The sequence below is a fragment of the Numenius arquata genome, chromosome 2, assembly GCF_964106895.1.
Source record: "Numenius arquata chromosome 2, bNumArq3.hap1.1, whole genome shotgun sequence".
Taxonomy (NCBI): Eukaryota; Metazoa; Chordata; class Aves; order Charadriiformes; family Scolopacidae; genus Numenius; species Numenius arquata.
Window position 1 is genome coordinate 63946829 of NC_133577.1, and position 20118 is coordinate 63966946.

The 20118-nt window shown below is 45.3% G+C and overlaps 1 pseudogene; it reads right to left on the reverse strand.

Annotated features, from left to right (window-relative positions):
* Positions 1-1389: 1389 nt before the first annotated feature.
* LOC141478312 (aldo-keto reductase family 1 member B1-like) lies at positions 1390-12987 on the reverse strand (annotated as a pseudogene).
* Between the last annotated feature and the right edge of the window lie 7131 nt (positions 12988-20118).

Here is a 20118-nt window from a genome sequence, read left to right on the forward strand (position 1 = left end):
TGACTATGATGATGCTTAACTGAGAAGGTGAGTTACAGGGTATGTTCAGGGGGGAGGAAAAAAAAAGGGGGAGTACCTGTTCCAGGCACCTTCCTGTCCATACTACTGCACTGTAACTGTTCGGTGTCAATTGCTGATACTCTTCTCGGGCCTCTTTCTTTAGAAGAATTGCCGTAGGAAATCCAGTTTGACAGAATTGCTTTGCCACTTCTGGAGCACCTGTTATTCAAACATCTCGCAGAAGTCTAAAGCAGCTCAAAGATGCGTCATCACTTCCTTTATAGGCTTGAAACCCTGAACTACAAAGAAAATCAGTTGGAAAAGGATATCCATGAAGTGTGTATCCTAGTCCTGAGCCTTAATTACACAATCGTCCTTCCTCTCTGCAGGCAGTGCTGATCCACATTGTTCTTCTACTGGTCTGCAAGAGCCTAAAGCAATTATAAGAATTGAGTCGCATGTTAACGAGTTCAAGAGCAAGAAGTCTTAATTAACAGACACCTCATTAAACCTCTAGCAGAGGTATGAGCTGCAGTAGCTCTGAGTTTTTACCAGAGAAAACAACATCCAGTCATGTCCTTTGAGTCAAAGTCAGTCAGTATCCAGGGAGCAGTGCAAGAGAGTGAAAATCTACTGTTGGCTTTTATGGAGCTGCCCCAGGTTTTCTGCTTGTTAAATAAGCCAGTTGCCAAATAAAATAATTCCTGTGTGTCTCTTGTATCAGACTTTTGGATTTGCTGGAAGAGATTCACAGTCCTAACTGCAGCCATTCTACTGATAAAGGCAGTATTTATATATTCTTGTAGATATGATAACCAAACATACAAATCTCCTACTAGTTTATTAGTTTTTAACAGTTTATAAGTAGGAAACCTTATTAAGAAAGTGGCTCCTGAAAGACGATTCAGCAGTGTCCTCTGAAGAGCTTTGATTCTGTTATGCTGAGATTACTGAACTAAGAATCTCAAGCAGCATGTTGTCTTATCTCAAAAAGATCTTCTGATGTTAAATGTAAAATGTTGTCTTATGTAAAACTTATGCTATCTTTTAGCTGTTAGACCTTTTGTCCAAAAATACAACCACTAGAAGAATCTAAATTTCTCTAAAAGGTGTCAGGATTTGTATTTATGACAAAGACTGCTTATCACAAATCCCAAAGATTGGGTTTTATTAAACTTCTTTAACTATCATTACTAAATAAAAGAATATATATTTTGCTACAGCTGAGGATTTTGTTACAAGAAGAGTAGAGCAGATACAGATAAAGGACTGATACGACTGTGGTTGATAATAAGAGAAGCAAACGTATGCATGCTCCAGGGTTACTTTTCAGGGTGCCTGTGATCTACCTTCTCCCATCCTGGATACATATTCCACTTACACTGTGATTTAATACACATGCAGAATTACAAATTGCTTGAAACAGTAATATATGGTCCTGATCCCTGGAGGATGCGAAGATGATGCCTGTGTTAGTCTTCCAAAAAAAGGATAGTCCTTGTGATTTTTGCATCTAGAAAAAGAGTATGATTAAAACACTTGAAGGTTATAGTTTTAAGGCTAAGAAGAAAAAGCTTTTTTCCCCTGATGAAAGCTCTGCAGCGCTAAAGCTGTGAACTACAGTAAAAAACACTAACGTGAGTCTGCTTGGTTTACACAGGGCAGTGGAAGTTAATGCTGCGTAACCTTCACATACACCAGTGACCTTGCTCTCAAAAGATAGTCTGTCTTTTGCTTGGCTGAAATCGCCAAACTTCCCTGCGATATCAAACCGCTCTCTTGTGAACTCCTAAGTCGGCGGAATGCTACTAGATCAGTGCATAACCTGGGAAAAGAGAATAAATTACAGATCTTGGTACATCTGTATCTAACCATTCTATTATCTAGACGCTGCCTTAATAACGTTGGCACATAGGCACAGCTTTTCACTTCAAAAAAACTTACAACTCTCATTCTTAAAATGGAGTTTATTTACACTGACTGTCTCTTATATAAAGCAGTCAAAGAAAACAAAAAAAAAAAAAAATCACCGCCTGTTTATTTTGGAGTTTTGAGCCGATTTTGATTTTCAGATGGCAGTTTGGTATGTGTCTGTTACAAGATGCCTTAACTCACAATGTACCTGCAAAAATCTCAACGCTGCCCAGCTGTGCAAGACAGGCAGTGCTCTAATAAACCCTAGTGCTGGATTCCAGCGGATACAGATGTGACCAGGTATTGGCTAAGGTTCCCTCTCTTTATTTTTTAAGTGGGGCTGTCAAATGCTGTCTGTTAAGAGGATATCCAGTGATGATCCAACCTTGATAAAACATAGAGGAAGAGGAGGTACTCACTCCCTTAATGCACAGATGCGATACCGCTTCTTGAAAGCAAGGAAGGTTTCCATCTCTTCTTTAGCCAATTCAAAGCCAAACACCTGAATAAAGGTCCCAAACGGCTGGGTTACTTCAGTTTCAAAAAAGACAAGCATAAGTTCATTTGCAGACAGAATACCGAAAGCAGAAGCAGAAAAGCGCTGTGTTTGTTGACGCACTAGGGAGCGTGCAATAGAAGCACATCCGTGGTGAACAATGAATAAATGTCATAAAATTACTGTGCTGGTGGGGTCTAATTGCATCGTATTTATGTCACAAGGTGGAAAAGTTAATCTCTCTTACTTGATGAGGTCTAATAAAGGAGACTCGGCTCCTTACTTTTAAAGTAACTTTTTGCATTCGTAAAGAAGTAACCTACACGGTATCTGACAGACAAAAGGTTTTGCCAGTTCAAAGTATGTAGGGGGTACTTTGTTCCCCTGGCAGAGTGGATTTTTCTGTGTAAAGTTTAATGCCATTAATAATTTTGTAAGGTACCCTCTTACCTTAAAATTTTCCTCGAGATGGTGTGGAGTGACAGATTTGGGAATTACACTCACGTTTCTTTGAATCTGGAGCTGGATAAGCACCTGCAGGAACAGATAAGGAATTACAGCTGGGAAGTTCTGCCTCTCTTCTGAACGTCAAAAACCATACGTGCCTACATGGAACAGCTCTAGTGATAATCAGAGATGGCTCACGTAGGAAAAACACTGTAGTAAACCCTTCCTAATTACTACACGAGCTCATTTAATCATTATCTGTCTCTGAAGTTGAGGTGGGAGCGTGTTGAACAAGAGCTCAGGACTGGCCAGGGATGTTGTGTGTAGAAGTGGCTAGCGTGCCAGTTAAAGCCCAAAGCCGTTGCTAATCTTCTGCCCATCATTAAAATTAACATTAGAGATAATATTTTTTAAAAGCATTACAATGTGTATGAGGCACAGCTGGAACTCAGCTTTCCGTAATACCTCTGTAAATAGTTACTTTAGCACAAGTGAGAAAAATACACATCTCCAGGGAAAATACTATGACAGGTATTAACCTGGGCTGGGCTTTTGTTATATTTGAGTGCAATTTCCTTAATTTGGGGATCATCAAAAAGGGAAATATCCTGAGGCTTGGACTTGTGAAAATAAAAAGCAGACTTCAGCAGTTGAATGGCCCGCTATCTTCTTCCTCAAGCACTGTAGTGTAAGAATATTATTTAAATGATAATAAAGTATCATCTTGCACACTTTAATTCACCAGTCCTTGCCTGGGGAAGCCCCTGCCTTCACTCTGTTCCTTTTATAGCAGGTTGGCACACGAGAAGAGCCCTGGAGTTTCTAGTATAACAGGTCACTGTAACACATTTCAGTCCAGCCTGGGATCGGGCTGGGAATTCCTTTGGTCCAGATCCCGAGAATTTCATTTTGCGGAGGAGCAGCTGTCGTGTCCTTCACAAGCACAGCTGCTGTGGTAAATGCCCAGTCCCAGGTCAGAGGCAGCCATAAAGGCTGGAGTAAAAGGAAAATTTCTTCAACTCGTCGATTTAAAAACCTAATCCATCTGTCTCAGCAGGACTGCAAAGTTGCTATTTTCATAAGCACGTGCTGCTTTGTTTTGTTTTGCTTTTTTTTAAGTTCAGAAGTTCTCTTACATGTTTAATAAGCTCACCCAAGTTCAATTAAGAATTATCTTCCCTACATTCACCAATCAATTGATCCTTTTTCTCCTAAATATGAAACTCCAGCAACAGCACAGGTATGAATTAGTGGACTGAATAATAAGCACGAGAGAAGTTTCTCTGTGTGTGTCATGTTTAACGAATGAGTCAATATTTTTCTAATTACCTCAGTTTTACTCTGTGAGGATTTATCCACATCCTAGGACTAGTTTGCTGAATTGACTCCAATCTATGTAAGTCCCACAAAGCATTCTTACCATGGCCAGTTGGGTGCTCCAAGGGGGCAATATGCAGTGACAGAGATCCCTTTGGACTGGCAAAACTTAATCAGCTCTTCCTGAGGAAGGTAGGGGTGGTTCTCAATCTACAAAATAGAAAAAATAATAGGTTTCTTCAGAAGCAGAATCATAGAATCATAGAATGGCTAGAGTTGGAAAGGACCTTAAAGATCATCTAGTTCCAACCCCCCTGCCATGGGCAGGGACACCTCTCACTAGAGCAGGTTGCTCAAAGCCCCATCCAGCCTGGCCTTGAACACTTCCAGGGATGGGGCATCCACAACATCCCTGGGCAACCTGTTCCAGTGCCTCACCACCCTCACTGTAAAGAATTTCTTCCTTATATCTAATCTAAATCTCTTCTCTTCCAATTTAAAACCATTGCCCCTTGTTCCTGTCACCACTCTTCCTGACAAAGAGTCCCTCTTCAGCTCTTCTGTAGGCTCCCTTCAGGTATTGATAGGCTGTTATAAGGTCTCCCCGGAGCCTTCTCTTCTCCAGGCTGAACAACCCCAGCTCTCTCAGTCTGTCTTCATAGGAGAGGTGCTCCATCCCTCTGATCATCCTCGTGGCCCTCCGCTGGACCCGTTCCAACAGGTCCATGTCCTTCCTGTGTTGAGGACTCCAGAGCTGGACACAGTACTCCAGGTGGGGTCTCACGAGCGCAGAGTAGAGGGGCAGAATCACCTCGCGAGACCTGCTGGCCACACTTCTCCTGATGCAGCCCAGGACACGGTTGGCTCTCTGGGCTGCCAGCGCACACTGCCTGCTCATGTTGAGCTTCTCATCCATAAGCACTCCCAAGTCCTTCTCCTCGGGGCTGCTCTCCAGCCATTCTCCACCCAACTTGTATTTGTGCCTGGGGTTGCCACGTCCCAGGTGCAGGACCCTGCACTTGGCTTGGTTGAACTTCATGCAATTTGCACAAGCCCACCTCTCCAGCCTGTCTAGGTCCCTCTGGATGGCATCCCTTCCCTCCAGCGTGTCAACTGCGCCACCGAGCTTGGTGTCATCAGCAAACTTGCTGAGGGTGCACTCTATCCCACTGTCCATGTCACCGACAAAGATGTTAAATAGTATTGGTCCCAGTACCGACCCCTGCGGAACACCACTCGTTACTGGCCGCCACCTGGACATTGGGCCATTGATTGTAACCCTTTGGATGCGGCCATCCAGCCAGTTCCTTATCCACCGAGTGGTCCATCCATCGAATCCATGAGTTTCCAATTTTGAGACCAGGATGTCGTGCGGGACAGTGTCAAATGCTTTGCATAAGTCCAGGTAAATGAAGGCAGTTCAAAGTTTAGCATCGCTATGGTGACCTACCAAGCCCTACATCAGCTTTGAAAAGGTGGTTATTTTTCCATCTGTGGGTTTTTTAAGGAGTCGGCCAGTGTTTCGGATTGCATCCCCTTCTTCCCAGCCCTGCTTCCAACAAGGCCCAATCTTTGTACACTGGTTTCTCTTTCCAGCTGCTTGCCTCATTTTTCATGACCCGTATCAATGGGCTCCAAGGTCCAGTTGTGCACATCCAGCTGAAGCACCCAACTCTCATGTCATCCGGTCCTACCTATTCACCCCAGCAGCGTAGCCTGGCTTTGGTCCTACCTTTTCACGCAGCCTCTCTTCCCTTGGGGGCTGTAGGAAAGGAGAAGGGTAAGCCCCGCCGTGTCCTCCATTGCAGAGCTCAGCTCTCAGCCTGCACGAGCTCAGTCAGAAGAAAGATGAAGGGTGCTCTTTCAACCCAGGAGCATCGTGGACTTGTGTGACTGCTGCTTCCTGTGCAAGGAAGGGCACAGAATGTTCTGCAGCCTTCAGTACTTTATGATTTAGGCAAACACAGGTGGATTCTCACACAGGTATCAAAAGCACAGCCTGGACATAAAAGCTATTGCACTGCCAGAGACGTTCCATCAAATGTGATGTCAGCACTGATGAGTTTGAGAACAATTTACCTGATTATTTGCGGGTTTGTGTCTTAAGCCTGGTTTGCTGAGGAGCCTATCTATCTGTTTGTGGTTGACGTTGGAGACTCCAATGGCCTTCACCATTCTTGCATCCACCAGCTCTTCCATAGGCTAGAGACACTACAGAATCAGACTTGCTATTGAATTAAGATCTTTTTTTCTTTTTTTTTTCATATGAAAGACATGCCTGCACAAAGACTTCAGTGCTAAAAAATCATGGCTGGAAGCCTCTTCTGATGTGGCGTTAGTACAGTCCATTGAACAGTGCGACCCTGGTCAAAGTCTCAGGCTCTCAGATGTATCATCATACAAATAAATAACAACATTATTCAAGATTAACAATTAACACTATTATTATTTCAGTAGAATACAACTATTTTGAAATAGTATCCCCAGGCAAACCTTCTGCTCGTAAATAAAAGAGATTCTTTTTTTTTAGGGTAGTTCCTCAGCTAACAAAATAATTATCCTGTGATAAAAAGCTTGTCATTTGGAACAGAGCGGCTCGACAAGGAGCTGTTCTGGGAGAGGTATAGCAGGATACCTATTCATCAACGCTGATTAATTTCCCAAGGGAGATGTACCATTTAGCGGTGTCAGTACAGTATAAGCAGTGCTGTGTTCCAGCTAGACAGCCCTAATTAGATTGGCACCTCCAGCAGAAAAGGAACAGGAGAAATTAACCTACTACCAGCCTTTAGAGCAGAAGACACACCTCTTCCAAAGGAGAAATCGCTTTTATTTAGAGTTGCTAGCAGCAGCAGCAGCCTGAAATGTCCACTTTTTTTCCTTCGAATGAGCAACAAAACTGTGCTTTATTTTTCATCCGATGGAAGTTAAAAAGCATCAGCAAGCTCTCCTTACCCTGGTGAGTCTCCTGTCTTCTTTCAACCCTGCCGTGCTGAGCGCAGGGTGGGGGTGGAGGGGAAAGGAAGCCCAAACCATCAGCCAAGCAGAAATTCGACCTTGCGCCCAAGTCCTGTCTCCCACGCAGCCCGTGCTCATCCCCGTTTGCCTTGCACACACACCTTTAGGGAAGGGCTTTGGGCAAGTTCCAGTACTTTTGAGGGGGGGGAGGAGGAATTTTGGATGCTCTGGGTACATTGGAACGGGCATGTTGGCTTTCCTGTGGTCTGGACAGCTCAGGTGTAACTAGAGAGAAGCATGGCAGCAGATAGAAAAATACGTCCATTTTGGCAAAGGAACACAAGAAGGAGCCCAAGGGCACAGAGAACTCAGCAATCTGGAATACTTCACCTCAGGAGTTCTCCCAGAACAATTCCCAAAGTGGAAATCCAGAAGTTTTCAAGCTGTTATTTCGAACCAGCAATAATTGTTTGGCCTATCAATGAACGTACCTCCCACGTATCCAGAAAATCTGTATCGCTGGGAATGACCATGCCATTTCCATCTGCAGGAAATAGCTCCTCTCCTGCCTATCATCAAAAAAGAAAAGCAAGTTTAAGGTAGGCTGAATCGTAAGTAGTTAAAGAAATCACTTAGAAATTCGACAAGCAAGTGGAGCTGGAGACACGCTGGATATCCTGGCTTATGTTTGTGCTGGGGAGAGCAGTGGCCAAATCCAGTAATATATACGAACAAAGTAATCTTCAAGAAAATCTGCCTCTTGAGATTCTGTCCTGCAGACAGAGGAAGGGCAGACACTTTTGTGTGCCTCAGTCAGGTTGGGGGAAGGCCAGGGATGTGGCACGATGGGAAAATGAGGATTTGTTTAACCTGAGGGGAGAGAGAGAAGAGAAAAATAGGAACTAAGTAATTCACAACTGTTTGATCCCAGATAAGCAAATGACTGCCAAATCCCAGGCTTTAAGTGGGATGTGATCCAGATGGTAATTTGACCCATAATGTGGGAATGCTGTGCAGGGTAAAATAAGGTGATTTTTGTACTACAAGACCTAGCTTAAGCAGCCATGACCTTACCTTTCCTCCCTGGCACTCCATATGGAGGTTTGTCATTATGTCCTAATGAGGTTTAACAACACTCCTCATTAGAAAGGAGCGAGGGCATGTCTGGTCCCAAAGGAAAAAGTGGCAGAGCTCTGACAGATGGTTCCCAGGAGTTAAAATTCTCAATACCTTGAATCCCATGGGCCAGTGCATCAGGTAGAGATCCAAACAATCCAGCTGGAGGGCAGCAAGTGTTTTCTGGCCTGCCTCCCTCACCAGGGATCTCTCGTGGAAGGTGAACCACAGCTGTGGGGGTGACACAGAGTCTGGGAGCTGCTCTCCTGCTCTCAGGACCGCAGAGCATCCCTGGCAGGGGAAACACGCGGCGCAGACACAGAGGCAGCTCACGATACGGCACATCTTCTCGTCTTGAGGAAGCGCCACTTTTGTGCACCTTATTTTACTTGCGGTGCTGACAGTTAAGTAAAATGAGAATGAGATGCTCTAAAATTCCAACAATTCATACAACAATTAAACAAAATGTAGGGGGAAAAAAAAAAAAAAAGCAAAACCGGTGAAAATCAACCCACCAGCTTCCAGCAGATAGAAGTTACTTTCTTTTTCCTACCATTGTTGTTGGGGGAAAAAACAAAACAAAACATAACATACAGGAGTTAACAGGCTGAGGCCGGTAGCGCAGCGGGAGTGACCACGAATACAATAGCCCCGCTTCCTATCTCAGAGGCAACTTAGAGCACGGCCTCAGTTCCTGTCTCCATGGCTGACAATGGATATGGACTACAAAAAAATCCGTCTCAAATCAAGCCTTTTTTTTATTATTTTTTTATTTTTAAGAGTTGACCTCTTCCTTCCCTCCATCTGCAAAATGCTTTGCCCTGACAGAGAGGAATTAATTCCCAGATGAGCTTCATTCCCTGGCACTTTGCAGGTTGGGACCTTGCCTCTCTTCCTGAGAGCTGGCCTGACGTGAGACAACTTATCCAAGGACATACCTTACTGACAATAAAGAGGTCTTCTCGCCTCACAGCCCCCTCCTCAATTTTCTCTCATAGCGCATCCCCGATCTCACTCTCACTCTGGTACGGGAAGGCGCAATCAAAGTAGCGGTACCCAACACCGATGGCAAACTTCACTGCATCTCTCGCTGTTCCTTGGAGAGCCTGAAATGAGAAGAAAAGTCAGTAATTTGGTAAATAGCAGAAAAATAAGTTTGCTGTTCTCCACATCTGGACATTTTAAGCCCCCCAAAAATGAGGGGTTCCAGATTGCATCCTGCTTTCATTAGTTTTCTGGAATAAAATGGCCACGGGAATCACTGATGAGTTGCCTGAGCTGATCTGCCCTGGAATATTCACATTTGGACACTCAGGCTATCTCAAAATAATTTCTAATTTGCCCAGAAATTAAAGCCAATTTTAGTGTGAGGTACGGGCGACATGAGGAAATGAATCACCCCTGGAAAGCTTGCTGGCCCTGCCCGCAAACAAGCCAGCTTTTGTTGACAGAGGACAAGGGAGGTGAGAGGACAGAAAACGCTACAGACAGTGCCACCTCCTGGGTAAAACACACAACCTGGTATTTAACAGCAAAGTAAATCACTTCAGATTCTTGGCTTGGAGACACTGAAGAGTTGTCTGATGACTGGATACCGATTCAGGAAAATGGCACTTCAAACAGAAACATGATTCAAAAGCGTGACCACCTTCTACATTTAACTTCATTGCAGCCCCACCCATCATCTCTTTTTTTTTTTTTTAATGATTTCACTTTGCCAAGTATTTCCAACGGAAGGGTGCTTGGTTGATTCATCTACATTTAAAGAAAGACATAGAAACTGCAGCGTTTTTTTCCACAAGGCTACACACAACCAAATAGCCAGTTTAAAGTTTTACAAGTTTTCCTTTTTCACGGAATCACGGAATTGTCAGAGTTGGAAGGGACCTCTAGAGCTCATCTAGTCCAACTCCCCTGCTAAAGCAGGATTGCCCAGAGCACATCACTCAGGACTGCATCAAGGCAGGTCTTGAAAATCTCCAGAGAAGGGCACTCCACGACCTCCCTGGGCAGCCTGTTCCAGGGCTCTGGCACCCTCACCCTAAAGAAGTTTTTCCTCATATTTGAATGGAACTTCCCATGTTCCAGCTTGGGCCCGTTGCCCCTCGTCCTATCACTGGAAACCACTGAAAAGAGTCCGGCTCCATCATCCTTCAACCCACCCTTTAGGTACTTGTAAACATAGATAAGGTCTCCCCTCAGCCTTCTCTTCTCCAGGCTAAAGAGCCCCAGCTCTTTGAGCCTTTCCTCATAAGGGAGATGCTCCAATCCCTTAATCATCTTAGTTGCCCTACGCTGGACTCTCTCCAGTAGTTCCCTGTCTCTCTTGAACTGGGGAGCCCAGAACTGAATGCAGTATTCCAGTTGTGGCCTCACCAGTGCGGAGTAGAGGGGGAGAATGACCTCCTTTTTGCAGCCCCTTTCCCTATTCCACCCCTTCCTACGCAGGAACGCTGCAGCTCCTAGGGCTGCATGGGAAAGCAAGCTAATGGTGACACTGGCCAAATGCTGGGCATTGTAGAGCGCCTTGTCTCTGGGTGCTGCTGTAGCATGGGAAAGCTGCCATGCAGGAGCGATAAGCATTGCTTTGGAATGGAGGGGTTGGTGGTGGAGAGCAAAAGTGACAATATAGAATCATAGAATGGTTAAGAGTTGGAAGGGACCTTAAAGATCATCTATTTCCAACCCCCCTGCCATGGGCAGGGACACCTCCCACTAGAGCAGGTTGCTCAAAGCCCCATCCAGCCTGGCCTTGAACACTTCCAGGGATGGGGCATCCACAACTTCTCTGGGCAACCTGTTCCAGTGCCTCACCACCCTCACAGTAAAGAATTTCCTCCTGATATCTAATCTAAATCTACCTTCTTTCAGTTTAAAACTGTTACCCCTCGTCCTATCACTCCACTCCCTGATAAAGAGTCCCTCCCCATCTTTCCTGTAGGCCCCCTTTAGGTACTGGAAGGCTGCTGTAAGATCTCCCAGAGCCTTTTCCAGGCTGTCTTGATAGCAGAGGTGCTCCAGCCCTCTGGTCATCGTCATGGCCCTCCTTTGGACTTGCTCCAACGGGTCCATGTCCTTCTTATGTCGTGGGCCCCAGAGCTGGACACAGTACTCCAGGTCGAGTCTCATGAGAGCAGAGTAGAGGGACAGAATCACCCGCCTCGACCTGCTGGCCAGGCTTCTCATGATGCAGCCCAGCATACGGTGCCTTTCTGGGCTGCGAGCAAACATTGCCAGCTCACGTTGAGCTTCTCACCCCCAAGGCCTTCTCAGGGCTGCTCTCAATCCATTCTCCACCCAGCCTGTATTTGTGCGTGGGATTGCCCTGACCCACGTGCAGGACCTTGCGCTTATACCCCGTGATTACACAAAAGTCTGTAACGTGAGTTGTTTTTCAGAAAAATAATCCATTGCTTCATTCTACACATTACTCACTGAACAGGACCTCAAGTTCCTGAAGGCAGAGTGACTGGGTAAAGGAGGGGCCCCATTGCCCCACTGAAAGGCAGGGAGTCACAGCTGAAGTTGCTGTGGGAACCTTGAGATCTAATAGCTTTGATTAAGTAATCGCAGTGATTTTGGGCCGTTTTCATTGCATTAACACAAGAGATTTTTGTGGTGCCAGGGACCATGTGTCCAAAATTCTCCTTTTGTTTAGTCCTAACCAGTTCCTGTTAGCGTTTTAACACGTTCCTTCAGAGAGCTCCTCCATCACAGCACCGGGCCCCTAAGAGGCCCCACACAAGGCACATTTTGTTTTATTAAAGCCTGCTTAGTTACTTTAGGTTTCTTAGTGCCTTTTGTCATCAGACCAATCAAGACTGAAAGGGTTAAACAAACTCAGCCCCATTTGTGCATAAGTTATGTGATGATTAGCAGCAGCCCACCCAAAAATATAGCAAGAATAATTTAAGATACTTTTATGCTGACTGGACAGTGTCTTATATTGGCAGCTTGCAATTCAACACATTTAGTCTCCAGTCTCAAATCCAGGGGACAATCCACTATTTTTTTGTTTTCTTTCTTAAGAAGCTCACTTTCTTAACATTTTCATCTCATTTCTGGACTCCTTTTACATTTATAATTCAGTGTATCCTTAAATCTTCCCTCTTAGCAAAACTCCATTAGGTAACATTTGCGGGTAAAGAACTACCCAAACTATTTTCCTGCAAAGTGCTGCCTACTCGTCTGCTGCCATACAAATAACTTAGCCTCAGTCTCCAAGGAGTTAATGCACGTTCCCATTTCCAAATCCACTCACTGCTGCTTAAGTTCCTATATCTCCATGCACTCGTCGAAGATGACATCTACAGGGCATGCTGGAATTTTAATACCCAGCGCCAAAAGCAAAAAAAAAACCAAGCTAGACAGAAGTTTTTTTACTTTTGTAGTATGTGATTTTTGTCCACAGCTAAGGAAAAACTCCTTCTACCTGCACTAAGTGAGCACTACCTGCTCACTTAAAAAAGACGTCCTGAAGGACAGGTGTAAACACCTGGATTACCTGAAATATTTCAAAAGGCAAGAAACGCCGCGCAGAGCATTTGCTGCATTTTCCTGACCCGAAGAGGAGATTGCTGAAAATGTCTGCCTCAAGTCTCAGCAATTCCATGCTGTCACCTGTGTGACCAGAGGCCCGGGGACAAGGAGAGGTCCCCAGCTCCAGCAGATACCTGCCAAGTCCCCAGTCCCAGGATGGGCATCCTCGCACGGGTGGGCAGCTCCAGGTAGGTGGCCATGCGTGGTCCCCTCTCAGCCGCCACAGGCAAGGAGAGGCCACAGCCCCTTGCAAAACTTTTTAAGTAGACTTTGCCCCTTCCTCCTCCCTGCTGAGTGGCTGCCAACGAGGAAAATATGGGCAGAAGGGCTACAATAAGCTAGAGAAGGCAGGGATTTTGCCTTTGCCTCACCCTTTGAAGAATTTAAAAACTTATTGTGGGCTCCTCGCATGAATTTGAGTCAGCTTGTCATGCCAGTTACACATATTGCATTGACCGGGGTCACAGCTTTTTGTATACCTCACAGTCTCTGCTTTCCTGCAAGAAAAGTGGTATTTGCGGAGTCTGCACACACCCCAAGAACAATTTCCCATCTCACCTGTCTGTTCCTGCTCACATGTCCAGAAGAATCACAGAATCACAGAATGATATGGGGTTGGAAGGGACCTCTGGAGATCATCTAGTCCATCCGCCCTGCCAAAGAAGCCAAAAAGCTGTTTGTCTCAGGAGGAAGCACAGTTCTGGCCACAGGAGGGATCATTGTTAAAAAAAATTCCCAATACTGCTTCATCCCATCCGTCATCGGACACAAGAGGAAAATTTTTCACAATGAGGACAACCAGCCATTGGAATAATCTCCCCAGGGAAGTGGTGGATTCTCCAACATTGAACACTTTTAAGATTCAGCTGGGAAGGGTGCTGGGCCATCTTGTCTAGACCATGCTTTTGCCAAGAAAGGTTGGACCGGATGATCTTTGAGGTCCCTTCCAACCTGGTATTCTCTGATTCTATGATCCCCACAGCACCAGGCACCCATATTATACATATCCCCTCCATTGCAGCCTATGGCTCATGCTCCGGAGCTGCAGGACACAAGGACAACACGGTCCTTCTAAGGAAGGGTTCTCTCACTTGAAATGGGAGCTGAGAAATAAACAAAGCTTCATCTTTTCAAGATCCATCATGTTAGCTTGGCATGACTCTTCAAAATCAAAACAGCTTAATCTGCAAGACTGCAGTCTCTGCAAGACTGCAACTCTCTCGTTTTCTTGAACTTGCCCACTTTTCAGAAGCCAAGTGTCTTGTCCCTTGACGGTGTCTCAGTGTTACTTTATGGGTTTTTCTGTTCGCATGCTGTCCTACATTAGATTTTTTTTACCATTCACAACTAAAAATCTTCTTCTGCATAAACGGAGTAACAGTTGTACAAGGCTCAGCAGGAATAGCAGCCTATTCTGGAAAATCCAAAACCTCTCGTTTTTATGCAGAGTGGGTTTGACCGTAGCCTGGAGGCTCCTGTGTCCTGCCAGAAGGAGCTGGCACGCCACCTGTTTTCTGAGCCTTGCCCCAAATTTTGCAAGAACTCATTTTAAGGATAAGAGTGGTAAGCATTTATTGTTTATCCAGCCTCTAATGAACTTTTCCTTCCCTGACATTTCTTTGCCTGCTACCGGCAAAACCAGCCCCAGGGTAGCACCGCGTTTCGACAGGCAGGCTCTGAAACGCCCGGTGACCTGGGGCAGGTCACCTCATTCGGGTACTTTTTACTGCCTGCAGACCCTGCGTGCCAAATATGCTCAACCTGAAAGCATAAAAACCTGTTGTTCTGAAGTTAATGTAGATAAAAATCAACAAAGCCGGAGGGGCTGAGCGTGAGCATGCTTGGTGCTCCCAGGGCAGACACCCAAAGGGCCACCACAGGCCAGCGGGCACCAATCAGGTGGCCAAGAGTCCGCCCTGCTGCTTCCTACAACAGGTCCCAGATGGTAGCAAACTCCTGTCCTCCAGCACCAGATTTCCTTTAGGATTTCGTACCTTTTCATGTCAGGTAGTTGTCCTCTTGTATCCTCACGTTGTTGCTCGCACCCATCTCAACCAGCAGCAGCCGCCTCCTGCCTGCAGCCTGGCCTTTCCCCTACGGCTTCACACCGCAGACCTTCTCGCTGTTCCATCCTACAGCCTGGCCTTGTCCCCAGCAGCTGGAGGCAGAGCTGGCTTTGGCCACCTCGACCCCGTGTCCAAGGGTTTTAATTGCGGTGTGCAGATTCCCTGCAGCTTTAGGACCAACCAGAGGCGAACCCTTGTGATTTTATTTCTGAGGTTGAAGAGATCAGTCCGCTTCTGCCTGAATTCTGCAGTGGAGGCAAGGTTTCCTCCAAGTGGAGGAGGTGAACTTATGTGGTTTTTCTCCTAATGGGTTAGATAAAGGAAAGATATATGATGATCATGGCTCTCTGCATCATCCACTTGATGCCCTGCTCATGGTGACTGCCGAGGTACCTGTACAGTTTGTCTACAACTGAGGATGGGAAGAAATTCGCATCAGCTCATTGCAGAGACCAATGTAGATAAACGACAGGCTGGCCTTCCACCTTCCAGTACAGCTGTTGTGTCCCGTCCCTCGGTGACATGTAGCCACCTCCTTAATGAGAGGGACTCTCCCAGTTCCTCAACCTCCAACTCTGCCCATCACAAAGGCAGACGTGGAGGGGGTTATCCCACCCACTGCTCCGGCCATCCCTTGCAGAGCAAAGCACATTTTCATACTGAATCAAACTGCATCCCGGTCATTAGGCTGAAATTTCAGTCATTAGTCTATTATAGGAAAACAGCCATTAGCTCAGAGCACCTTATCTTAAGCCTGTGTGAAGGTCTTTGTTCCCTTTGCCTCTATTTTAAAGTCCTTGTTCAGTTTTTCACAGCCCTCGTAATTATTTTTTTTTTTTTTTAAATTCGGGTAGATTTAGCTCAGAAGCATTTCTCTTCCAGTTTCTTGGCTTCGTATATGTCAGCATTTTTTTTTTTTTTATCCATCAAGCTCTCTAAAGCGTTGCTGACTTCCCGGGCACATTTCCACAGGCAGGTGCAAACAGCGCTGAGCCTGCCAATCAGAAGCTGGTAAAATGAGTAGGGCAGTGATGGTGCCTCTGTACTGGGCACTGGTGAGGCCTCACCTCGAGTGCTGTGTTCAGTTCTGGGCCCCTCACTACAGGAAGGACATGGAGCTGCTGGAGCATGTCCAGAGGAGAGCCACCAAGCTGGTGAGGGGTCTAGAGAACAAGTCATATGAGGAGAGGCTGAGGGAACTAGGCATGTTTAGTTTGGAGAAGAGGAGGCTGAGGGGGGACCTCATTGCCCTCTACAACTCCCTGAAAGGAGGGTGTAGAGAGATGGGTGTTGGCCTCTTCTCCCAAGGGAATAATGACAGGACCAGAGGAAATGGTCTGAAGTTGCGGCAGGGGAGGTTTAGATTAGGTATTAGGAAGAATTACTTTACTGAGAGAGTGGTCAGGCGCTGGAACAGCCTGCCCAGGGAGGTGGTGGAGTCGCCATCCCTGGAGGTATTTAAGGAACGTGTAGACATGGCACTTCAGGGCATGCTCCAGTGCCCGAGATTGTTGGTTTGTGTCTGTTTGTGGGTGAGTGTGGTGTGTGGTTGTGGGCGTTTGTTTTGGTTTGGTTTTGGTGTTTGGTGTTGTGGTTGTTGGGTTTTTTTTGGTTTTTTGTTGGGTTTTTTTTTGTTGGTTGGACTTGATGATCTCAAAGGTCCCTTCCAACCAAGAAGATTCTGTGAAATGTAAGCCAGCCACGTGGGAAACGGCACAGAGTCAGAGCTAAATAGCTCTCTTCTAAAAACTAATTGCTTCATAAAGTACCTTTGAAAGGTTGTTTGGGGTTTCTGTTTGCATTTGCTAGGAAAGTGCTGCTCTCCACTCACATCTTCAAGCCCAAGCTGTGGTATCAGAGGAAATACCAGCATGGACGTTACCGGCAAAGCCCATCCTGGCTTGACACAGCCAAAATTTCCCTGGAAAAAGTATGGTCTCAGTCATTAGGAGCAGAAACACGGCTTTAAGGACAGGAGACCAGTAAGACAAAGCTGCCTGAAAGGCAGCGCTGTAGGAAACGCCAGGGGCCAGTGAAGGGCCAGAGCTGGCTTCCAGGGTGGCCAAAAACTGAAGCTGTCCCCAGGGCCAAAAAAAGGAGCAACTGCCAGTGACAGAATCTGCTTAGCAAAGGTTAAACCCATTGGAAGAAGATGCCTTTGATGACTTAAAACTACCTCCGTTCCCCTGCAGGAACATCATCCCAGGATTCACTATTGGAATCCATCAGACACAACAGACTATTGTGATCCACAAAATCATCAGTGAACCCATTATTATTAAAATTACTAGTAATGCTACGTCCTAATATGATTTACACATTTCATCGTAGTTTAGAGTAACTACAGTCTTATCAACCCATGTTTTTCAATCCGTATTAGAACAGGTCCTTTTTTGAAGGTCTTTTTTAAACATGGATCTCGTCATCATTGGTATTTACACAAAAACACTGCACTAGTTGATAAAGTGACTCTTGTAAATTAAAACGATACTGAAAGTATCAAAAAATTATTTCTCTTTTACTTTCATGTCTAATTTTAGGATTTACAACATACTGAAGTTTTAGAGACTATACATGTTGTGTGATATATTTTTATTATATCTGTTATATATGTTTACTTTTTTCAATGTGTTTCTTGAAGGTGGGGAATATCTGGATCTGAGGAGCAGTCCGTCAGAGATGAAGCAGAGAATGTGTATTTTGCTACTGCTCCTTCCCTGAAGACATGGTAATCCTAAACCAAACAAAAAACGGAAAGGAAGAGTTACCAGGACCTACAATAATCTCTCCATACGTGTACTTTTGGCTTTATCTGGCTTTTCAAAGCCCTTGCTACCCGCGCTAGGCTTCATTCGCACCGTGGCTCAAACACAGAACAAATACTCCCGACTCCTTCGCAGTGCCTCGCCGGCGGAAAATTTTTCTCTGGCAGAAATCCAGGTGGTGCTTTTCACAGAATCACAGAATATTTCGGTTGGATGGAACCTTTGAGATCATCGAGTCCAACCAACAACAACAACAAAAAAACAAACAAAAAAAAACCACACAAAAAAACCCCAAAACCCACACCAAAACCCAACAAAAAACCAAAAAATCCCAGAACACCAAACACCAAACCAAAACAAATGCCCACAACCACACACCACACCCACCCACAAACAGACACAACCCAACAATCTCGGGCACTGGAGCATGCCCTGAAGTGCCATGTCTACACGTTCCTTAAATACCTCCAGGGATGGCGACTCCACCACCTCCCTGGGCAGGCTGTTCCAGCGCCTGACCACTCTCTCAGTAAAGTAATTCTTCCTAATACCTAATCTAAACCTCCCCTGCCGCAACTTCAGACCATTTCCTCTGGTCCTGTCATTATTCCCTTGGGAGAAGAGGCCAACACCCATCTCTCTACACCCTCCTTTCAGGGAGTTGTAGAGGGCAATGAGGTCCCCCCTCAGCCTCCTCTTCTCCAAACTAAACATGCCCAGTTCCCTCAGCCTCTCCTCATATGACTTGTTCTCTAGACCCCTCACCAGCTTGGTGGCTCTCCTCTGGACACACTCCAGCAGCTCAATGTCCTTCCTGTAGTGAGGGGCCCAGAACTGAACACAGCACTCGAGGTGAGGCCTCACCAGTGCCCAGTACAGGCCAAGTTTCTGCAGCCAGCCCCTGGCTGAGGCGGACTCCACCTTATAACTGGTCTCCATGTCATACCTGTGTACCGATACACTAGCCCTGAATCCCCTGCACTTGGCTAAAAGTCATCCTTGGGCAGCTTCTCCAGCGTACGACTGAACTTTGCTGTGGAGGCAGAGGCAGCCAAGGTGACTTTTTGCAAAAGCAGCTCAGCTCGAGCAGAGTTTTGGAACCTCTACGCGATGCAATTTGCACACCTCCCATTCCTCCCATGGCCCATTTGCATTTGGAAGCAAAACCTGACAATAAACCCATTGTGTCTCCAGCAGGAGGGCGAAGTGCCCAGGGAAGGTTTAGCCTCATTTCCTCGGCTGTTGGAGCTAAAGATTAGCAGTAGGTGTAGCCTGACTACTTAATTTGAGCATACAACCTCTGTGCATGTGGACTGTACCTCCCACCTCCCTTTATGGTATTTAGGGAAAAACACACCGAGAATAATCCACAAGTCTTATTTTCTAAGGAATTTATCCCATATTAATTTATTTTAAAAAAAGAACCATTGATTACTTTTCATTGAGATACATTAAGAATCTTTTCAGTCAGTATCTCAGCAATTGCTTCCACGGTGGGTGATGTACCTGGAAGGTTATGACACATTTGAGGCATTTTTCATAAGCATAGCTTGGTTTTAAATTTCAGGTTATATCAAATTAGAAATGTCTTGTCAGTCTCTTAATCCATTAACTTCTCAGTTTCTGGAAGGGCACTGTCTTTCAGCTACTTCACATATGCAAAGTGCTGGATAAAGCAGACAGGAACGTGGTTTTCTTACTCACCCACTGCAAGGTGCTTTAGAAAGAGTGTAACGCATTCCCAAAGGCGAACAGGCTGAAAATTCCTCTTCCTAGTGACAAACAATACACTGGGTTGTGTTTTTTTTTTTTTTAAACGCAGAGCGAACAGTACAGATACAAGACAGTTGAACAGAATAATGGACCTTGTTAATACAATGAAATAAATACCTGCTGGTTCATAAAAATGTAACGTCATAGCTATGCTCGAAGATTTCTCAACTCACCTTCCACATGCTGACAGAAAACGGACATGATTTGGGAACTTCATCATCATTATCAAAATAAAATTAGGTTACATATAGCTGCTATTACAACTAAATTAGTCGTTTTAAAATGTGCTCAGTCCCCGCAAAAATAGCACCCTTGTAAAGATACAGTCAAATAATATGTTAGGCTAGAAAGTACTTTTAGATCTCAAACCACTGGAATCACTGATCCTGTCACAGAATGTGTTACGTCCAGAATTACCACGAGTGCTTTAAAAGCATCACAACCAAGACTTTTAACTTTACTCACAGCTGAGTCTCGTGATGAGCTTTTAGAACACTTTTCTTCCGATTGTCACATTACCGACCTTCCTTTGTAGCTCTCTCTACATTTTCCTTCCAGCTGTGTGGTCTTGCCATGGCAGCACAGGCTGAATCAACAGGACAGAGTGACAGGACTCAACAAGAGATTTAATAATTACTCACTTTCTTCATAAAATTGTTTTCTCCAGAACACTTTCTGCTTGAGGGACATTTCTACTTCATGGGCAGAGAAGGGAGAGAGCAAAACA